Genomic DNA, 11,968 nt, shown 5'->3' on the forward strand with positions numbered 1-11,968 from the left:
ATCTGGTGATATTATAACCATACTAGAAAAAAAAATTCAGACAACGTCTGGGTTTTTCCTAACAACACAATTTGATGCATATCCCTTTCTAGAAGGTTAAAATGCAAGATTACTTTGGGCAAACAAACTAGGCCTGGCCAGGAATTTCTGCATTTTGCATCTTGCTAGAGAATCTAACTGCTGTTGCAGACAGTGATGCAGCTGGAAAACGGTGGCGTGGCGAAAACTTGAGAGGAGCAGGTCAGTTTAAACCACAAGCCTGAGATACTAAGCCAGAATATAAAATTGGTGGGTCTTTTCTCTGAACTAATAAGTCTTTTTTTTTCCTTTTGTATCTCCATCATTTACTTTTGGTACACTGTTACATTACTTTTTCAGGGCTGCCATAACAAAGTACCACCAAATGGGTGGCTTAAACACCAGAATTTGATTTCCTCAGACTTTCAGAGGAAAGAAGTCCACGATCAAGGTGTCCACAGAGTTGGTTTCTTCTAAGGGATGATCTCTTTGGCTTGTAGATGGCCAACTTCTCTTGCACCATAGTATTCCCAATATGCGAATTCCTCTTCTTTTAAAAATACCAGTCACCTTTTGTCTATTCACATGATGTCATTTGACTTCAGTTAATTTTTTAAGGGTCCTACCACCAAGTACAGTTATTCCTGAGGTACTGGTAATTTTGACTCCAAAATCCAATTTTGGGGATTCAAAATTCCATCCATAGCAATCACACAATGTTAACAGAAAATTGTAAAATATTTAATTTACAACAATCAAATAAATGTGAAAGAACAAAATATAGCCTTGAATGAAAACAATTTAGGGTACAAGGGGAAACGAGAGGAGTGTTATAGTGAACAGTGGTGTTTGGTGCTCATAAGTTGGATTATGGGATATCTTTTATACTACAAAATGCACTTGACCTAATGTTTTAATACTTATAATAACTTGAAGTTCTTTTCTTATTTAATATAATAACACAGTCACTGGCCTTCATTAAGGCATTAAGGAATATGAAAATATTTAGAATTTGTATGGATAATTTTGATCATTAACAATAGTTATATCATAATGTCTTTCTATTACATTAAATGTTTACTTTCACAGAAATGTGTACATATATTGTGTTTAACATATGTATGTTTCATATATATATAACTATATATAGCCTTTAATTGTGCTCAAAGAAGTATTCTATCAGCTAATAAGGGTGAAACAATGATGTACTAGAAATAATTAAAATTGCTTTTGTACAAAATTCTAGCCCTAACTAGAAATGTTATATGGGGCAGAAAATTGGGCCTTCTTCTATTCTTTTGGTAAAATTAACTTGCTGTTCTTAGTATTATCTAAGTTTCTTCTGACACTTTTTGACTCTTTAGTTGTAGTTAGAATGACATGAAATTCACTAAACCATTTACATATTGAGTACATAAAATTATGATAACATAGAGATCTTCAAAACATAATATGAATAACAGTAGAGCCAGGCAACTATTTTTAAAGTAATACCTGTCAAAATACATCAGCAAGATTTAATCTACAGATGCACATTGGGAGAGTGAGAAAATAACATTTTAAAATAACTAGAGCTCAAATCCTGAGGCGAAGAGGAAAACAAGTGATGAGAAGATTAGAAGAGATGTTCTATTTCCTGTTTTAAAGAAGAGATTTTAGAAATCCTTTTACATTTCAACAACTAATGTATTAAAATGGGAATACCTAAAAAGCAGCTGAAAATAGGCAAATGTTATATTTGAATTATATCCCAAACTGACTATGTCTGAAAAAAGTTAGTATTTTGTAATTAAACAAAATCAGTTTTCATTTTCAAAAGAATTAAAAAATTGGTAGGAAAATAATTTTATATATCTCTCTGTCTGAAAATTTCTTTTCCTTCTTCACCAAATTTAATAGTTTATCTAGGTATACAGTGTTCATTTAAATTAAAACATTTTTTTGAAAATGTTTTCTATCCTATCATACTCTAGCGTTCAAACCAGCTTGTGAAATAGAATTATGCATATATTACTCCTTCTTTTATATGTAATAAGATTTTTTTTATAATGACATTCAACTTATTTTTTTTTTTTTTTGGTGTTATGAATTTTCACACTAATGTGTTAAGATGAGTCTGATGTCATTTTCAGGACTAGACACTCAGGGACACCTTACAAGATGGAGCCTCATTTTCTTTATTTTGGGGAGATTTTCTTGTGTTTATTCTCTACTGGATTCTACCACGTGTTTTTCTTTACACATGGTAGAATAGTGGAATTGTTAATACTTGGTTTTTGAAATGTTCTAGATTTGAGTTCATTGTATTATATTCTAACTATCACTTTCTATCTTATATTTTATTTTATTTTCATGGTTACCATTTTATCTTTGTCTCCTAGTTTTAGTGATTCACCTTGTAATGATTTATTTTTTCATTTTAGGAAAATTTTGCTGTGTTATTCTGTTTTCTGTCTTTCCTGTTATTCTGTCATTGTTTTTGATTATTTGTTTCTCCTGTCTCTCCAATGATGCTTACTGATGGTCTTTTTAAAAATTATATTTAATTATCTTATTGGAATGACAGTAGTTAATAAGATTATATAGGTTTCAAGTGTACTTTGATACATGCCCTTTTTATTGCATTGTTTGCTTACCATCCAAAATCAAATAATCTTTCATCACCATATGTTTGACCCCATTTATCTCTTACCCCCCCATTGCCTCCCCTTTGGTAACCACCATACTCTATGTCTATGATTTTTTGTTTGTTTTCCTTGTTTGTTCATTGCTGCTTTAGTTTTATATCCCACATATCAGTGAAATCATATGATACTTAACTTTTTGTGTCTGGCTTATTTCTCTAAGCATGATATTTTCAAGATTCATTCAGGTTGTTGCAAATGGAAGTATTTCATATTTTTTATGGCTGACTGGTATTTGTAGTATATATGTACCAAGTCATCTTTATCCAATCATTTATCAAAGGACACTTAGGTTGTTTCCATGCTATGGCCACCACGAATAATGCTGCATCTTCATGAATAAAAGTTTTCAAAATTTTTGAATAGATACTTAGAAAAAGTGTTGCTCAGTCATATACTTAATATTTTGAGGAATCTCCATACTATTTTCTATAGTAGCTATACTAGTTTACATTCCCACCAGCAGTGAATGAGGGCTCCTTTTTCTCCACAACCTCTCCAGCCTTTGCTATTACTTGTCTTGTTTATAATAGCAATTCTAAAATGTATGAGTTGACCTTTCATTGTAGTTTTGATTTGCATCTTCCTAATAGCTAGTAAACCTGAGCATCTTTTCATATATCTGTTAACTGTTTGTATGTCTTCTTGGGAGAAGTAACTTTGCAGATACTCTGCCTATTTTTTATTGGATTTTTTGTTTGATATTGAGTTGTATGGGTTCTTTATATATTTTAGATATGAATCTCTTGCTCTTTTAAAAATGCTGTAATGATTTTTTGTTTGAATTATGTGTTTCAAACACAGCATGGGAAAAAACAGACACTGACATTCATTTTAATTTATTCTATTTTAACTCATGTCTCATTTCAGTTCTCTGCCAATCTTGACATATTCCATGATTTTGGTGAGAAAGCAAGTTTTTTCCTGTGCTGCAGCACTGTTGTTCTATTTTGCAATTGTTATGTCGAGCTTTATGCATCACTCTTTCATTAGCCTTCCAATAATTTACACAATGTGCTCATCTGTTAATGCACAATATGCCATTTTCTTTATTGTGGATACACAGGCACACACATACATATACATATATATACTATAGAAATAAATATTATTAGTATATAATTAAGTATCATTTACAAATTGTATTTACACAGTACATTACATGTGCATATTGTGTAGTATACTATATGTACCTATTATTTATAAATGCATACTTTCTTATCATTAAGTCGTCATCGTCGGCAGCCGTCCGTCTCGAGAGACGATGGCGTAGCTTCTTGAGAGTCTATCTGCACCGCCGAGAATGGCTGTGCAGTCCGATTCGGGAGTGACAATCCCGGCCGCATTTGGTACAGGTGAAGGCAGATGGCCGTTGTTGCTGCTGCTGACGCTGCTTCCGCCTCGATCTTTTCTGGACCGCCTCCTCGTTGCGCGCAGCCTCCGCGCGCGACGTACCTTGTCTGACCGCGAGCCTGCAGGCTAGGCGGTCGTCTGCTTGAACTTCCCATGTGTTGAGATTGATGGAGCATTGTGTCATGTCCTTTTTGCAGATGTCTTTGAACCGCAGTTTTGGGCGCCCTGTCATCCTCTTGCCTTCTGCTAGCTCGCCGTAGAGGAGGTCTTTGGGGATACGGCCTGCATCCATTCTTTTGACATGGCCGAGCCACCTGAGGCGTCTCTCGCTAAGAACTGCATGCAAACTGCTCATATTGGCTCGCTTCAGCACCTCGGTGTTGGGGACCTTATCCTGCCAGGCGACATGCAGGACGCGTCGCAGGCACCTCATGTGGAAGCTGTTGAGTTTCCTTTCGTGCCTTGCGTAGGTGGTCCACGTCTCGCTGCCATAGAGGAGAGTGCTGAGTACGCAGGCTTGGTAGATGCGCAGTCTGGTTTTCTCAGTGAGGCTGGAATTGTTCCACGCTCGCCGGTTCAGTCTGGCCATAACTGTGGCTGCCCTGGCGATTCTCCGATTGACCTCCAAGTCGACTGACAGAGAGCTCGAGATGGTGGACCCGAGGTAAGTGAAATCATTGACAACCTCCAGGGTGTATCCGTCGATGGTGATGCATGGGGGAGTCCCCGTGCCTTGAGCCATAACATTCGTCTTCGTCAGGCTGATGGCTAGTCCGAACTCCTTGCATGCGTGGGAAAGGCAAGTGACTAGCTGCTGGAGTCCCTCTTCGGAGTGTGACGTCAAAGCTGCGTCGTCGGCGAAGAGCATCTCACGGATGAGCACCTCTTTGACTTTGGTCTTGGCTCGTAGACGGGCCAGGTTGTAGAGCTTGCCATCAGATCTGGTGTGAATGAAGACACCCTCGCTGCAGTCCTTAAAGGCGTATTGGAGGAGCATGGAGAAGAAGATTCCGAACAGCGTAGGCGCGAGGACGCAGCCCTGCTTTACTCCGCTGCTGACTGGGAAGGCCTCAGAGGTTGCGCCGTTGTAGGACACCGTGCTGTGCATGTTGTCGTGAAAGGACATGACCACAGCAAGCAGATGTGGTGGACAGCCAATCTTCCGTAGCAAGCTGAAGAGACCGCTTCGACTGACCAGATCGAACGCCTTCGTGAGGTCGATAAAGGCGAGGTAGAGTGGTTTATGCTGCTCGTGACACTTCTCCTGCAGCTGGCGTAGGGAGAAGATCATGTCCACTGTTGATCGGCCAGCTCTGAAGCCACACTGGGACACTGGGTAGGCGCGGGAAGCAAGGGTCTGCAGGCGGGCAAGAGCGACCCGGGCGAATACTTTGCCGACGACGCTGAGGAGAGAGATGCCCCGGTAGTTGTTGCAGTCGCTGCGGTCTCCTTTGTTCTTGTACATGGTGATAATGTTGGCATCTCTCATATCCTGGGGGATGTAACCCTCCTTCCAGCAGCGACAGAGTAGATGGTGGAGCGGCTGTAGCAGGACTGGTTTCCCGCTCTTTAGGATTTCTGGAGGGATTCCGTCGCTTCCTGGTGCTTTCCCGCAAGTGAGGCGGTCGATGGCTTTGCCGAGCTCTGCCGCAGTAGGTGGGGTGTTTAGCTCCTCCATGACTGGTAGGTCTGGGATGGCGTTAAGAGCAGTGTCTGTTACGGTGTTTTTCGTTGCGTACAGCTCGAGGTAGTGCTCGGTCCACCGCCGCATTTGCTGTTCCTGGTCAGTGATGACCTCACCTGTCTTGGACTTAAGGGGGGCGATCTTGGAGGGGATTGGGCCTGTTGCCTTCTTGATACCCTCATACATTCCTTGTGCGTTGCCTATATCGGTGGCTTCCTGAATGCTTCTGCACAGGTTTAGCCAATAGGTGTTGGCACAGTGGCGGGCGGTCTTCTGGACTTTGTTCCTGGCAGCCCGTAGAGCTTGAAGTGTACTGGGAGTGGGCGTGGCCTTGTAAGCCAGTAGGGCCTTCCTCTTAGCCTCGATCACGGGTTCCATTTCTTCCCAGTGAGCCTCGTACCAGTCAGCGTTCTTCCGCTCTTTCTTCCCGTAAGCAATAATGGCGGAGTTGTATATGGCGTCGCGGAGACGTGGCCAATTGGATTCGATAATGTCATCTGCCGCCACTCCCTCGCCGAGTGCATCTTCCATCTTGTTGATGAATTGCTGGGTCTTAACTGGGTTGCTGACACAACTGGTGTTGATGCGTGGGCGACCCTTCATCTTGGAGTGGTGCAACTTCTTCGGCATTATGCGCACCTTGCTTACCACGAGGGCATGGTCCGTGTCGCAGTCTGCACTGTGGTAGCTGTGGGTGAGGAGGGTGCTGCCAATATCCGTTCTTCTGGTGATGACGAGGTCAAGCTGGTGCCAATGACGGGAGCGGGGGTGCCTCCATGACACCTGGTGGATCTCTTTGCACTTGAAGAATGTGTTTGTCACGCACAAGCCGTGGTGACACAAAAGCTCAAGCAGTCGCTGACCATTCTCATTGATCTTTCCTCTCCCAAAGTTTCCAAGGCAGGTGGGCCAGGCCATGTGGTCGGCTCCTACTCTTGCGTTGAAGTCTCCAAGGAGCTAGAGAGCGTTACTTCTGGGAATCTTGGATAACGCTTCGTCCAGTGCATGGTAGAACTGTTCTTTCTCTTCGGTGGTGGCGCAGAGGGTTGGGGCATACGCGCTTAGAATGCTGACTGGGCCGAAAGTTGTTGACAATCGGAGGGTAAGTAATCTCTCTGTGCCTCCTGTGGGTGGCTCTATGGAGTTAACATGCGTGTTCTTCACAGCGAACCCAACACCGTGCTGTCTTGGTTGGTCCGGAGACTTCCCTTGCCAGTAGAAGGTGTAGTTGGTTTCTCTGATAGTTCCGTTGTCGGCCAACCGGGTCTCCTGTAGAGCCGCAATGTCGATGTTTAGTCGTGCCAGTTCCCTATCGATGACAGCGGTTTTCCTGGCACCCTTGATCCACGGAAGGTCTGCAGTAAGTCCGGGGCACATGGTCCTGATGTTCCAGCTAGCGAGGCGAAGAGCCGGAGGCTTCTTTCTTGTTGTTTGCTTGGAATTAACTGGTGTGGGTGTTTTGTGGCCCACTTTTCGAGAGGCGCCTCTCTGATCCCCACGCACCCAGTGGGGCAGGCGAGCCATGGCGAGACGGTAGCTGTCCAGTGAGGTGCGATGACCTCTCCCACCGTCAGAGGAGACCCCTGGCGCTCGTTTCCTTCGCCAATCGGATGAGCTTATAACCGGTATCTGTCTCCTCCCGTGTTGAGTCGACATCTTGCGATGACGCTGGAGTGTCCTCTCAAGTGAAACTGAAGCTACATTCACCATCACAGTCCCATATAAAATAGTTTTACTGGATTTAAAAGTTTTTCTGTGCTTTACATATTCAAAGATGTTCTCGCCGACTCCTGGAAACCACTGATATATGTGGTGTATTTATAGTTTTGTCTTTTCCAGACTATCATATCAATGGAATCATAAAGTATAGCCTTTTCACACTGGCTTTTTCACTTATAAATACAAATTTAAGTCATTCATGTCTTTGTGTGTACCAGTTATAATAGCTCATTTTTAGTTTTAATCATTAATAGCTCATTGTCTTTTATCGCTGAATGAGTATCATTTCATTTTTTGGATGCAAATTCATTTGGAGTTAATTTTTATGAAAGTTATATTGTGTGTGCTAAGCACTTTTTTTTGCTGATGAACATCCAATTATTCCAGCACACTCTGTTGAAAGGACAATCTCCATTCTCTGTTGAATTGTGTTTGACCTTTTGTATTTGAGTGGATGTATTTCTGGATTCCCTATTCAGTTCCATGTTTCTCTGGGTCTATTATTTTGCAAAATCACGCTGTCTTGATCACTGTTACTTTAGTAAGTCTTGAAATCTAAGTGTGAGTACTCCAACTTTGTTCTTCAGTGTCACATTGACTATTCTAAGTTTTTCGCTTTTCCTCATTAACTTTAGAGCCAATTTGTTTATATCTACAAGGGAGCTTGCTAGGATTTTGACAGAAATGGCAAAGAATCTATAGATCAAATTGGAAGAATTAACATCTTAACAATATTCAGTCTTCCAAACTAGAACACAGGCTATCTCTCCTTTAACTTAGATGTTCTTAGATTTCTTTCATAATTTTTGCATATAAAACTTGTATATAATTTATTAAATTTATATCTAAATATTTATTTTTGGGTATTGTAAATGTAATAATTGAAATTATCATTGTTATTACTAATAATAGGAAAACAAATGGCTTTTGTTTAAATTAGACTTATATTCTGAAATCATGCTATATGTTTATTATTTAATATTTTTTAGTAGATGATATAAATTTTATACATAGACATTCACGTCATATTCAAATGATTTTTAGTCTTCCTTTTTAGTTAATATATTCCTTTCACTTCTTTTTCTTCTCTTATTGTTCTACATATGAATGTGCTTATTGTACTACACTGTTTACTAACAATAATGATAAATAATAGCAGATCTCCTTGCCATGTTCCAAACTTAACGATGATGGAGTTTTTTTTTTTTTTTTTTTTTTTAAGATTTTTAGGATCAAGCTGGGAGCATTCCTTTTTATTTCTAATTTACTAAAATTTTAAAAATCATGAAAAGTTGTTGGATTTTCTCGAATGTGTTTTTATGTTAAATGCCTTGATGAAATGGTTTTTCTTTGTTAGCCTATTGATGTAGTAGATTATATAAATTGGGAATTTAAATGATTTAATATGTATAGGGAAATTCAGGCTAGTTATTTCTTCTTTTTTTGCATTTTGGTAGTTGTTATTTTTCAAGAAATTGATTCATTACATCCAAATGATAAAATTTGGGAGCATAATGTTTATTCTGCATGAATTCTAAATTTATTTGCATCTGTGTGTGTATACTTACACTTATATCAGTCAAATTATGAAAAGTGATGGAACTATCATTTCTTTAATCCACTTACATTATTAAATGAAGGTGGGATTTGATGTTTGGTAACTGTTCATCTACAACAACGTAGAATACAAAATTACCCTTTAGGAAGGTAATGTGAGAAAAGTTACTATTTCTACCAAGTCACTAAGATGATGGGCAAGAAGAATGAGGGAGCAAAATACAAACTTTTTCTCTTTATATTTTACAGAAAGCTTTTATTATCGTATCCCTTAAATTATTGAAATTGCAAAAAGGTCATATGCACAATAAAATGATAAAAATATATTAGATAACCTACAAAAGAATGTTACAGTTTAAATCACAGAAATAAAGAAGAATCTGAAATAATTACCCTTAAAAATCTAAGCTTATAATGGCATGTGTAAACTAGCTAGAATATATAAATGACATATTCAGAAAGCATACGACAAATATGTTTAAATCTTTTGTTCGTATAAGGAGGAAACATTTCTGTCTCAGCATTTGCTCTTGAAGAAATACTTCCTTAAATATACTCAAGTATATATGTGATTTACAAAGCTTACGGAAACTTTCTATAGAAATGATAGTACAATTCTTACATTAGAAAAATACTTAGAGATTATTCCAATTCCTATTTTAAGATATGTAGTCATATACTTTTTAGTACTGGAAGAAGCTTTTAATAAACATTTAGTGATAACAACCTGTTCATTCACAGCTATATGCTTTCATACCTTTAATATGATGTACACAATCCTGACACCTCAGGTGGCTCGGCCATGTCAAAAGAATGGATGCAGGCCGTATCCCCAAAGACCTCCTCTACGGCGAGCTAGCAGAAGGCAAGAGGATGACAGGGCGCCCAAAACTGCGGTTCAAAGACATCTGCAAAAAGGACATGACACAATGCTCCATCAATCTCAACACATGGGAAGTTCAAGCAGACGACCGCCTAGCCTGGAGGCTCGCGGTCAGGCAAGGTACATCACGTGCAGAGGCTGCGCGCAACGAGGAGGCGGTCCAGAAAAGATTGAGGCGGAAGCAGCGTCAGCAGCAGCAACAACAGCCATCTGCCTTCACCTGTAACAAGTGTGGCAGGGATTGTCACTCCCGAATCGGACTGCACAGCCATTCTCGGCGGTGCAGATAGACTCTCAAGAAGCTACGCCATCGTCTCTCGAGACGGACGGCTGCCGACGACGATGACACAATCCCATGAAATTAATATCCCTCATTTCATTAAGCAGATACAAATTCTCAACCTGATTTAAAAACATACTTAGAGTCACATCATTTTTAAGTTACAGTTCTGAGGAGAAAAGTAACACCAAGTAAAAATAGCAGCAATGAATCAGTGATATCTACAAAAGCTTCCAATTTTCTCCCTTGCAAAGGGACTATTTATACTTAAATCTAAAGAAATGTACATGTTCTCCTGTCTGTTTAATTCAGTATCAAAGAAATCTGACTTCTAAAGTGGGCCATTGTGTCAAAAAAAAAAATTTTAGTCTTGAAGAAAGTCAATATATTAGGAAAGTAAAACTTTTCTTATTATGACACACATCATATTTCACTTTGCAGTTCACTCAGAGCAAAATGCACTTCATCAGCTTTTTAGTTATAACATGTGAACTTTTAATTTTTTATTAAATGTGAAAACCGAGGCACTAAGAAGCTATATAATTTCCCATGGTCTCAAAGCTAATAATTTTCAAAACCTTGATATGGACATTTGTTAGATTGATTTCAATGGTTAACCTTGACATACCTAAGCTTGATAATCTTTTACTTATCTCCAGCCTATTTCATGTTCTGTTCTGTATAGAAGTTGTTTTAAAATTAGCTGTTAGATTTTTTTCCCAATCACTGCCACACATCACTCCCTGTCCTACATATCTAAGAAAAAAAATCAAGATTCCGACTCTATATACTATCTATTAATCTACTTTGTTCCACAGATTTCACCAATTCTTTTTCTCTTCTCTTCCATACTTTTTAGGAGTGCCAATCCCACAGTGTTTTGCACTAGTGCAGAATGTTTGCAACCTAGAAGTGTTTTGGAATTTGAAGAACGAAGCTCAAAAGAATATAACTTTCAGGTCATTATATTTTTTATAATTTTTATACAAACTGATCTATTTATCTTTTATTTTGCTTATTATCACGTTGTCAAGACTTTCCAGTCACCCTAAGCAATAATAATACATGTTTATATTATCTTGGGTACCTTTATTGTCACTTATTTATTCTTCTAAGAAATACTATTACAAAAACAAAAACAAACTAAGCAGACACTAGAACAGAAACAGAATAATATAAATGGATATCATTTGGATGGTTGTCCGCTGGGAGGGGGAAGTCAGAGAATGGAGGAAAAGGCACAAGGATTAAAAAGCATAACTGGTAGGTACAAAATAGACAGGGGATGGTAAAAATAGTAAAGCAAATGGAGGAACCAAAGAACTTATTTTCATGACCCATGGACATGAACTAAGGGAAGGATTGCTGGAGGGAAGGGGGGTACCAAGCTGGGTGGAGGTGGGGCAAAAGGGGACAATTGTAATAGCATAATAAACAAAGTATACTTTGAAAAAATTGCCCTGGCTGGTTTAGCTCAGTGGACTGAGCGTCGGCCTGCGAGCTAAGTGTCGCTGGTTCAATCTTCCAGTCAGGGTACATCAGAGAAGGAAAACTCTGACTCCAAAAAACCTCCGCTGCCTTGCGGCATACCTCTTCAGGGGAAAGGCTAAGGGAGTAAACCCCGACAGAAAATCCGGAGCCGGAGTCCCTAAGGCGGTTTGACGTTGTAGTCAACACCGGCAACTCCTGCGGCGCACCTGAACCCAAGCTGTATCGACTCCGTCTTTCCCTTGGACCCTTCAGCTGCGAAGAGAGGGGGGGTCTGCTGCATGGGCAACAGCAGACCCTCC

The sequence above is a fragment of the Furipterus horrens genome, unplaced genomic scaffold (assembly GCF_987537825.1).
Source record: "Furipterus horrens unplaced genomic scaffold, mFurHor1.1.pri manual_scaffold_5, whole genome shotgun sequence".
Classification (NCBI taxonomy): Eukaryota; Metazoa; Chordata; class Mammalia; order Chiroptera; family Furipteridae; genus Furipterus; species Furipterus horrens.